Source organism: Hypanus sabinus, chromosome 4 (genome assembly GCF_030144855.1).
Source record: "Hypanus sabinus isolate sHypSab1 chromosome 4, sHypSab1.hap1, whole genome shotgun sequence".
Classification (NCBI taxonomy): domain Eukaryota; kingdom Metazoa; phylum Chordata; class Chondrichthyes; order Myliobatiformes; family Dasyatidae; genus Hypanus; species Hypanus sabinus.
This window is the reverse complement of record NC_082709.1, coordinates 141422644-141434834: the sequence shown is the minus strand read 5'-3', so window position 1 is coordinate 141434834 and position 12191 is coordinate 141422644. Positions and strand designations below refer to the sequence as shown.

Below are 12191 nucleotides of genomic sequence, written 5' to 3'. Positions count from 1 at the left end.
AAAAGCCAGTTATGGTGCTCACTTGAAGATGCACTACTCCAGTCATCTCTGAGTCATTTATAAACCCCATAGATAGGACTAGCTACATCAATAGGATTGCTTTCAGCAATTCTGGCATGCACCAAAAAGGTCAAGTGCAAGCAGCAAATGCTTCCCTAAATAGATTTTATGGAACACATAATGAAAAGTTAAATAGAGTATTTTTCGGGTGTTAAAATAATAATGCCACAGTAATCTTGCAAAGTTAAATTGAAAATAAATAATTAAAAATAGTGAATTTGAAATGTATTGTCAACCTCTAATCTTTATACTGGGATAAGCATGTGTTGTACATCTAAGAAAGTTAAACAATTAAATAAGCGGAAAGATTAGATTTTGTTGTGAATGATCTGCATACTAACTGACTAAAGTCTCAGACAGTATTAGTGTTTACGTAGGGAAAAGGGAATACTACTTAACATTTCAAAGACTGTTGACTTTGAACCATTATATAAAGATAACCCTGCACGGACAAATGGAGATCATTAACTGTGTGATTTCTGCAATCTTCACGTTGGGCTTGTGTTGCAGTATTTGTGAAGTACAAGTATTTTAGGCTTCCAGACTCTATTTTGGTAATAATAATCCCACTGAACATTAGCAATTCTGATCACTTTTGAGGCAAAACTGGATCAGACAACTAATGACTATGGCCACAAAAACAGGCTAGAAGCTGGATATCATTATTTATCTCCCATCTCCTCAGGGCTTTTCCATCATCTATGTGAGTACAGCTCCAGCTACTCTGGCACCATCTTGAGCAAAACTGAATTAGTATGCTACCTACCATGGTGAACATCCACTCCTATCCACAGAGCTACTTCATAAGTAAAGTACCAAAATACCCATCAAGCATGGTAACATTAATACCAAGAAGGATTAATTCCCATGCTCTTAGTGCATAGGAACTCTATCGAATCACCAGTCTTTCACTATGGTTTGATCCAAATCCTAGAAATGAGTGAGCAACTCAATCAGAATCACTGCAGCTCTCTAACCAGCATCTCACCATACTTTCTCAAGGGCACTGAATGCAGATATTGTCAGTTACGACCTTAACCTGTAAGTGATTTCTTTCACATAAAGTTGGAACCATGATTGCTTTAATTTGAAGCTTTTTACAGTGAAAGCAGTCACTCCACACCGAACCATACATCAAGATGAACACATCTTCCAATTATTTGCTAATGGCTGCTCGATTTTGTAACTAAAATATCTTTGAAAGGTCAAGTGGAACAACCTTTGTGTAACTGAAATTAATTGTGAAATCATTAGAAATAAAAGGTCACTACAGTACAAGTCATCTGTTGGCTTCTCCTCCAAAAGACTTAAGGACAATGGAACAGAATACAAGGAGGGGATTATAATGAACATCCAATATCATGATACCGGTTTAATTTCAGTAAACAAAGAATTCTGGCTCTGAGATCCATGCAACATTTACTTCCTTTTAAGCATTTCTAATAATCCACAAATTTCTTTGATTATAGGATGCCGTGTCTAGTGACCTAATGTTAACACTGTCAATTGCTTTCTGGAATAGAGATTTTTAAGAACTTTCTTAGGATTTCATTTTTAGAGAGAAAAAAACTTCTACAAACTTTTATATCATTCATTTTGTTATTTCTCATCAGATTTCAAAGATAAACAATAATACAGCTGATTACCAAAGTTTCGCAGAAGGTGCCCTTAAATGATTAAATAAGACATGATAGTTCTGTACAAGGGACTGTTTTGAAGGAAGTGCAAGAATAAAACCACCAGGGGGTGAACATTCACAACACTCTGGAAGTGGCAATACACCTGGTTAAGAAATTGAGAGTTACCTGGCTTTAATAAGAAATACGATACTGAATACAAAAGCAAAAGCAACATTCTACACTTTACATACCTTAGGTTATTCTGTACAATTCTAAACATAACACTCTTGGGAAGGATTTAGAGAGGATATGTGTATATTACTGAGATGATACTTAGGTTGAGTGACTGGATTGGCTTTGGAGGCTAATAAAATAGAACTTTATTTTTCCACTTGGGATGGAGGAATGGTTAAAGGCCAAGTAGAAATCTACTCGAGTCCTCAAAACGGAGGTTTTTAGAGAGCAAATAGGGGAAACTGCTTCTTCAGGCAAGTTAAATGGTAAGAAGTTTCTAATTTATGTTAACTGGTGGAAGAATTAGAGGAGAAATAAGGGAAAATCTCATCATTCAATTATCATTGCATGAAATGTTACATTTGAAATTTGATGGCAGTAGTTTCTATTGGAACATTCAAAGACAATTATATATACAAGAAAAAAAACCCGACAACTTCAAAGCTGGGGCATGGAGCTAGCAAGATTCCAATTTAATTATATACCCACTTATTTACAAAAGTTATTCTGCTTCCAGAATTCACAGGTAATACACAGTAAATTCTTTCCTCATATTCTGAATTAGTGTCTCTTTCCAGTTGAAGCAATTTCTCCATTTATTATCAAACGCTAGAATTTTAAACACAAACATGTTGAATAGATGGTGTACTAACCCTTTTCTATTCTAAATTTTCCTCAAAGAAAATAGTTGAAATTATGGTTTAAGTTAGACCATAAGATATTGGAACAGAAGTAGGCCATTCGGGCCATTGAGTCTGCTCCGCCATTTAATCATGAGCTGATCCAATTCTTCCGGTCATCCCCACTCCCCTGCCTTCTCCCCATACCTTTTGACACCCTGGCTTCATTACGTAATACACTAGGATTTTAAACTATGAACATTAAGAAGCAATAAATCAAAGATTTTGAAAACATATATTGACTTACTTCAGTGAATTGAATATCATAATTAGTTTGGATTGATATCAAACCATTAAGCACATCTGCACGAAACAATGTCACAGAAAAGCAGCATCTATCATCAGGGAACCCTTTCCACCCTAGACAAGCTCTCTTCTCGTTGCTGGTATCAGGAAGGTACAGGAGCCTCAGAACTCACACCACCAGGTTGAGGAATTGTTATTACCTCTAAACATCAGGCTCTTGAACCAAAGGGGATATCTTCACTCAACTTCACTTGCCCCACAACCTATCGACTCACTTTCAAGGACTTTTCGTTTCATGTTCTCAATATTTATTGCTCATTTGTTTTGTATTATGTATTTCTTTTTGTATTTGCAAAGCTTGTTGTTCTTTTCAAACTGATTGAGCGCTCAAGTTGGTGCAGTCTTTCTTTAATCCTGTCATGGCAATAATTTTATCATGGATTTATTGAGTATGCCCACAAGAAAATAAATTTCAGGGTAGTATAGGGTGGCATATGTGTACTTTGATAATAAATTTACTTTGAACTTTATGTAATGAAACCACACAATTTAGTTTAAAAATATCAGTTCAACCAAAGTCAAATGACCGTCGCATGCTCTTTCAGCATTGTTTCGTTCCCAGAACTTAGGACATCAAGATATTATAGAAGATGCACAGTAGAAGTTTAACTGAGATGATAACAATGATGAAAGATTTTGTTCACTTTAATATTACTTTGCTTTTGCTTCATCCTGACTTTTAAATGTTTTCAAAGTGCCAGCAGTCTTCATTTCAACTGAGGGTTCTGAATGTTAGAGATGATAAAGAATCATTACTACAAATGGATAAGATTTCACCCATAGAGCAATAGATCTTATAGCACATCTTTAAAAGAATTTTACAACACAGAATACATGTTTTCTCATGATTACACTGTATTTGAAAGATAATTATGTTAACTTTGCCCTTAAATAATTTTACATGAACTATTCTGAACAAATTTTGGGATTGGACTATTGCATACTACTTTGTACCTGAGAATACAGAAATCCAATATTAAATGATTCTATACAACGTATAGATATATAGCCAGAATTACATTTATCAGCTCTTACCATTCAACTTCATTTCCTTGCTCCTGCATTTCCTTTTATAACAACTTTCATCCTGAGTGCTTCTAATGCTCCACTTCAAACATTTGAAAATCCATCTACTAAACACCCACTGCTTTTCCTCAAACTAAACACTTGTTAAATTTGTCAGACATGACATGTCTAATAAATCCATATTGGCTGTGTTTTTCTTTAAAATGAAAGTTTCTGTTCAATTTATTCCATATTATAATCTCCAAATGTCTGCCTGCTGTAGAGTTCCTGTATTTATCTAACCAATCTGTACGCTGCAATCCTGCACCAATATAACTGAATATGAAATACCTTTATGAACCTTTCTACTTCCATTACATTTTAGTGTTTAATCTTCCAATACTGTAGTAGTTTATTCCATTATAAACTAGAAAATAAAATGTCTCTAAAATGATACTAAATATAAATCTGAAATGCACACAGATTTTTGTCACATTATAGGTTGTACCCTACAAAGTAATAATGAAGAATGTGCTCAGTGTGAGCACACATATCACTTCACAGTGTGCGCTACAAATGTTGAGTTCCGCAGTACTGTCATATCAATGTTAATCCTTTCACTAACACCGAGGTGCATTTCTGCACTGATAGAGTTCAAGATGGCCAACAATGACCTGTATTATCACCAATATCAGAAACAAAAAAATGTAGAGAAATAAATTCAGTCAACATTGCAAGTTGTAGAAAGTCAATATGAAGCATTGACTTAAACGTTCTCTGAACAGATGCTGCCTAATGTACTTAGTAGTTCTACCATTTTCCATTTTGTTTGGAATGTCCTGCTTTTTAACTACCAGCTACACCATTTGCTTTCACATTTTAATTAAATAAAATAAATACTTAACAATTTGCATCATGAAAGTTGAATCATTCATCGATGCATTTAAAGAATGTGCCATTTTGAACAGTTACACCTGTTAACAGCTAAATATTAAATAAAGTGCATGTGACAAATCCAAAGCAGAGAGAACTGCATTGTGTAGATATTTGTTTATGCTTTATATCAAATGCATTTATCTATCCACCTTTCCCACTTTGGCTCATTTCTCAGAAGTGATCTGGCTCATACAGGTTCAAAGATGAACTAGGTGAGGGGTTCCTAACCTGGGGTCTACAGACCCCTTGCTTAGTCCACAGCATAGAAAAGGTTGGGAAACCCCTGATAGGGCATGCTGATCAGTCTCTGAGAAAGCAAAAAGGAGCCTACCATAAGCTAATTAGCTACAATTTCCACCTTCAAAATTGCACGACAGAAACAAGTAGAAGAATACAGGCATTTAATAATGCATTCTGCTACAGAACCATGAAGTTAAAATATAGGAATCGGATATTGCAATTGCAAGTATTTTGGGTAACAGGTTTCATGATGCAGAGCAAACAACTTCCCTTCTGCCGGACAGTATGAAGGCTCTAGGAATTTTCAGAATTGCACAGCAGAGGGTCAAACAATAATTAAAAGGACTCATACCTGGCTACCCGTGCTGCCTAGCTTAGAAGCATTGATAACACAACTGTAAGCAAAAAGCCAAACAGAACACAGAAAAAAGTAGTTTACAGGCATTAAAAAGGATATTGTAAAGTTCACTGGCTACACAAGGGTTTTCTTTAAATTCAGTAAATAGATTGCTTCCATGCACATATTACACAAAAAGCAAACAAGTATTCAAAGATAAACTTGACTCTTCTACTTCAACTAGGATTAAATTCAGATACCAATTTCACCGAGCACAAAAGCTGATTAGTGAACATAACCTGCTTTCCTTAATATTTACAATCAAATACACTCAACAAAATTAACAAATTTTCATGTAAAATGCTTTGAAAACTTTTGTTCCAAGTAACTGAATTAATTCTTTCTACATTACTAAAGACACTAGGTGAAGCAGTTTAATAGGCTCAAAGTTTTAAAACTATACAAATTCCCTGCAAATTATAGTCATTTAAGCCCTAATTGAAAACCCAACAAAAAATGATTGCTGCAACAGAGACAATCAAAAACATTTAGGGAAATCAATGAATCTCCTCTGCTATGGGCACTAATCTTCTTTGCTTGGGTATTTCCATTAGTATTCTGAATTTACATTGTACTCATACCCACACAATAAGTTAAAAATATCACCATTAAATCAATCAAAATAAATCGTTGGAATAATTTTTTCCAGCTTCTATAATCCCATGTGTAAAGCTACCATAATCAGTGGATTTTTGTATATAATAAGTTTTTACTTTTATTCCAAGTAAAATAAGCAAATATTGCACATCTAGTTGCCTTTATAACATAGCCCTTTCAAAAATTAAGTGAGCAAAACCAGGTGCTGATTTTTCTTTCCGATATGGTGTGAGAATATTGGATGTCATATTTCAGTGACCAATTTGAATCTATTCTAATTCCAAGCTTGACTTTGTTAAATTTTGAACTGATTAAGATATTTTCCCAGTCTCTAAGAGGTGATTGACATTGTGCTATTAATATTCTAAGCCAGTCAACTAATCACAAGTATTAAACACAGACGAAATTCAAAGTGATTCATAAGAATAAGCCAGTTTGCAGAATACCCCATATGAAAACTGCATCTTCTCTAAGACTTGTGATTAAAGTACGAAAGTGTTCCTTAAGACTGAAGTTTATCAATTACTCTATATATTCGGCATCAACGTGAGAAAATGTACTAATTTTATTTCTAACGGCTTGAGCCACTATTTGTTGCAGCTGGCTATTTAAGACCCAACTTGCATAGAAACTATACAGAGTTTATGTTGCATGTTGCTGAGAATATGAGCTAGGAACAGCACTGCCAAGGGATGGGGGGGGGGGGGGGGGAGAGAAAGGGCTTTTGGAGCTTGACTGAATCAGAAAACTAACTATAGACTTCTTTATCCAATAAAGGACTAAGAAATTAACATCCCAAGTTTGGAAATAAAATGTAAACACAAGTGCATGAAATTACTGCTAAATCAGGTTCAGAGAAAATAAAGAGAAAAAATATTTTCATTGAGAAAAAGTTACCTCCAACCATTCAAATATGAAATACAAGCCACCACTATGTTATTTGTTAATTAGCACTGTAAATTAATACTTACTCACTGCCCATTACACTGCTGACGTTTAGGGCAGCAATGAAGGATTTTTTTTCTTCTTTCTGTTTCTGTAACAGTTTTGTTTGACTAGTCAGGATTGTTAGCCTTGAGCTAAACCCCTGAAGCTGCAAGACCAGTGGACAACTTAGTCTGGCCTCTACTCTTTGACCTATTTGGTATGGGTGACCCTACCAAAAGCCAAAGTATAAGGCCCTGACTCCTACCAGCATATGTAGTTCTCCAGGTCACTGAAGCGCTCAAGCTTCCAAACCTGACAAAGACTGTGTCCTCTTGGAGGACTGTAAATTAACTGGGCTTGGTAACGGGATTGAAATGGATAAGCCGCGAACCAACTGTTTTTTCCACCTTTAGAACACAAATATGGCAACTATGCACCATTTTAATATCTGGTAGCTTGCAAGTCAATATTGCACTATTTAACAGAATAGAGTAGCACCAGCTTTTAAATTTAATCATGCAAGTGCTCCATGTGAAGTTATTTTGCCATTTTCACATGAAACTGCAAGCACTGCCAGCCTCACCATTACTTTAACAGAGAACTGTAACAGGATATAATAAATAAATACAAAAACATGTAAATTAAGTCCACAAATACTACATATAATTTGGTTATAATAATTATGCATTTTATTCTTATGAATTTGCTGACTTAATATGTTATACTATTCCTGCGTAAATCCTGGGCTTGTGTAATAGAACTATTAAAGCAACTTATGAAAAAAAAACAATGCTTTTACCACAAGCTCAACTTAAGCAACATCTTCTCATCCCTTTCAGATTATTATATACATCACACCTGTCCAGTCTTTAGGATATACTGTATTATTGCAATCAAATGATGATCCATGCAATTATAAAATGTCTGCTTTAAACCATAAAACCACTTATTTTACATTAGGGTCTCAATGCAGAATGTTTAAGTTAAAACTTATTTTACACCTCCTGAACCTTTGTTGACTCTATAAAGTTAACTTTTTGTTGAAAGAGAAAACAAATTCAAAATGTTGCCAAGTTCAAGTCCAATTTACTGTCATTCAAGCCTACACATGTATACCGCCAAAGGAAACAATATTCCTCCAGACCCAGGTGCACAACATATGAATATGACAATTAACCAATACTAAGGCACATTTATGACACAAGTTAAAAAGTAAGCAGTATAATGCTAGTGGCGCATCATGCACGAGACCTAGGCGGTGGCCGGGAGTTCAGTAATTTTACAGCCTGGGGGAAGAAGCTGGTTTTCATTCTAATAGTTTTATCCTAAAGCTGTGGTACCTCCTGCCTGATGATAGGGGTCAAAGAGGTTGTTGGATGGATGGGAGGAATTCTTGACAATGCGAAGGGCCCTGTGTATGCAGCGGTCTTGATAAATATTTCTGATGGGTGGAAGAGAGACCGAAACCTCCCAGGATGAAGTATTAAAAATGGTTGCAAATGTTTAATCAACCAGACTGAAGTTTTAGTTCCGAGGATTAATTTCCAAAACAAAATCCACAGACCACTAAAACTGCAACATTTTTTAAAATTGAAAGGATTCTGACAACCCTATAAATTGACACTATAGTTCAAAAAGTACTCATTTTTAACTATTAAGGGAAATGATACCTAAAGGCATTTAATGGGCAGAGTTAAATAACTCAATTATAAATTTAGTAAAGATTTACATACTGACCACGTGAACAAATCATGAAACAAAAAAAAAGCAACTACCACCATCAGAATGTAAAAACTCCAGATAGTTTGCGCAGCATTATGTTCCCCTCGGTTGTATTGCTCTATGCATCTTGGATGCACCCTCTGATTCAAATATTAAAGCATTCTCAAAATCCCACTTTTCTTTAGGACATTGATATGTAGCAGCACACTAATGACATTAAATAATGCATTGGCTTATCTCATAAATGAGAAGAGGAATAGTTGTCCTCTTTGCGAACGTATATAAACACTACATATAAACATGTTGCAAACCTTGCTTTTAGTTCACATATTGTCCCATCAGACATCAACATTACAGATAATTTTAGCAGAATCCAATCTCAATTTTATTACAATTGTCCCAGCAAAAAGCACCCGAATGATGACGTACACCTATTTCCTGAAAGCAGCTGCAGTCACTGTTTTAACCTTGCAGCAGTCCTTTTCAAATTATAAACTTTAAAAAGAGCCCGATTGTCCTTAGTATAGGCATGACATGTTCCAAGCCTGGCTTATACGAACAGCTGCTTGATACCACTCTTGGTTATCTCTCCTGAAAATCTCAATAGATGTCGATCTTGGTCTCTAAATATTTACGGGAAACAGATCATGGCTCAATCAGATAAGGACTGAATCGGAAAGGACTTCGGCTGGGCCTTTGGAACCAAGGCCGGCAACCGTAGTTTAAATTTGCTGTTACTTCTACCTTTTATTTCATTATCTCCCCTCAAACTGGTAAGTTATTACAGTGAAAGTGAGATTATTCCAGAATAGTTTAAAACCATTTAGAAAAGATATAAGGAAAACTGCTTCCCTTTGAACATTATATGATCTACGAACGATGCAATATGATAAATTAGGACAATATTGCACATTATAGATTGTTTTGTAAAATAAACTGGAATAACAACACATCAATGTATTAATTTTTAAGGAAATAGCTACAAAATAAATTTTGCAATATTTAAAACAACACCAGAAGGATAGACCCAGCAACCAGCCGTTTAAGTTAAAACACAGATCTATTTGAACAGAGCGATTTTCAATTATAAACTAAGCGCCCGCGATTTTCCACAAACATTATTAAACCCGAGTGTAACTCATTACCATTTTGCATCAGTTTAGCTCCAACTTATGGAAGGTGTTATTTCAGATACTGTACAACATCGCGGGGTCCATTCCTGCGCTGGGTTACTGAGATACCGGGAAAAATATGCATTTTATTTTTAAACGCCGCTGTCATTGCCATTTTGTAAACATAAAATCCTGCGCCCACTTCAAATGACAGCAACAAGAGTGGCGCTCCCCGGGCCGAAGCGGCTACTGGCGGGGTTGCTAAAGTTAAAGGTGGTGTTGAGTGGCTGTCACTTTCCCCGGGGCGCTCTCTCTTACCTTCGGTGGAAATGTGACTCTCGGCGCCGAGGACCCGATGAGAGAGAAGCAGGAAGATGCTGAAGCCCACGCTCAAAATCATCCTTCAAACACACCCTTCTCAGTCCCGGCTCCAAGAGAAGCGGCTCAACTCACTCTGGCTGAGACAGGAAGGCACCAGGTAGGCCCTCCGACTGTCAAAAATTTGAAAAAAAAATAATAAAATAATAGGAGCGGAATAGCCGGAGAAGCGAGTTAGTGCGGCTGCCCTCCTCCGGTCGTCCGCTCACGTCCAAACTGAGGGAGCCATCGTCTGGGAATTGCAGTCACCAAGCTCACAGCAGCATCCCTCTGGTCTCTGGGCTGACGGACAGGTAGTCAGTCACTTCACAGCCAGACCCCCCTTGCTTTCAACAGTGGTCACGAAAATTCCCATTCGTTGGGAAGGGGAGTGGGAGAGACCCCCGCCTGGCCTCATGAATCTCAGGACTAATTATTCTCCTCCCTCTGTCTATAGTGACGGCTTGTAGCTGCAGAATATAAGTACGAACGCCAATTATCTCTCGCCGGTTTGAAAAGTATTATATTTTAAATAATCAGACAAAGGAGTGTACAAGAAGCCGGCTTTGGTGGGGATTGTTTCCAGCAAATGCGAGCGCACCACAGATTGCCAACTTTCAGCAGCTCGCTCGCCCAGTCCGCTCACACTGTATAAAACTTGCTATTTTTTATACATCATCGTTATAGAAACCAGAAAGACGGGTGCTGGCATTCTTGCCCCTTGGAGGATAGTCATAGTTGCGCTTTTTATAAAACGCCCCTGGGAGAACGCTTGTCCAGGCGGATGAGCGGGAAAGCTGGCGGCGAGGGAAGAGCTGGACAGGCGCCTCTGAGCCACTGGCAGGTCAAGTGAGCTGACATTGAGCACTAGAGGGTGTCAACAACAGCTACACTCAACGCTACTTCCCGCTCTTAAATAACAAAACATACAGCTTGTTCCCAACTCTTACAAGGTTGAGTGAGAGTATTTTGGCAGGGGTCTCGAGCAGCTTTAAATCTGTAACCACTGATGACTTTGTCCACGCAATTGGTCAAACGTACTGGGAAACCCAAGTAGGGCGGGGAAACTATTTCACGTCTGAGGTCACCCGAGCGGCTCTTTGGGTGTTCAGTTGCACAGGAAAGAGCAATCTCGCACAAAATACTGCAGGCAGCTCCCCCGGCCCCAGAAGACAAAATACCACCAATTGTCTAACTAAGTAATGCCGGGTAGAGGAAAGGGAATATTCAAATTGAAATTAATCACAAAGGGAATTTTGCAGTCGGGGTTCACAAATTTGGTTCTGATTGGTAAATAATAATCATCCTCTGGGCGTGTGGCAATTTATAAAGGATAGAGTAATTATAAATTGGATTAAAGTGACTAGTATGAGATCACACACCATTCTTAAAGTTGCTTCATTCTCATCGTTCAAACATATCGCTTCATCAACTAAATTTCACTTGTGTGCAATTGTGTAGTTTACAATAAATGGAAAGAGAAGGGAAACTCTTTCATGATAAGCTTCTTCATTCACCCTTGCTTGAAATTACGCCATCTGATCTGTATTGCGTGGTATCATAGCACAATTAATAATCATTTTGCTCACTTTATCTCCTTCAATTTCATTAGATTAACTATGTTCTGAATATCTGACAAATACCAATCAATAATATTCTACATTGCAACAATATTCATTATGTCCCAACGCCTTCCGTGGTACCAAATGACACAGTGAGCAATTGGGTAGAAAGCCAAAGGCTTGGGCATCAGAGCTTGCTTGCCAATGTTTCTTAAATGCGGGGGAAAACAGAAAAAAGGGCAGAAAATACTGGAAAAACTCGCACGTCGAGCAGCATCCATAGAAAAAGAACTGTTGGTGTTTTCCGTCTCCAAACCTGCGTCAGAGCAGTCGTACCTCCAATTATAGAATAATTTACATTGGGGATATTTGGGCCAAGGGCCGGGGATCGCAGAGATTGTATAAGGTGAGAGAGTAAAGACATTTAAATTCAAGGC

General features: G+C 37.2%; 1 protein-coding gene across 1 annotated transcript in view; it reads right to left on the bottom strand.

The window, feature by feature from the left end:
• Nucleotides 1–10209, bottom strand: part of epha6 (eph receptor A6) — a 670497-nt gene extending 660288 nt beyond the window's left edge. Inside the window, exon 1 of the mRNA XM_059968217.1 lies at nucleotides 10154–10209. The gene's annotated coding sequence lies outside the window, so the exon portion shown is untranslated. The remainder of the gene's footprint in view (nucleotides 1–10153) is intronic.
• Nucleotides 10210–12191: the final 1982 nt, after the last annotated feature.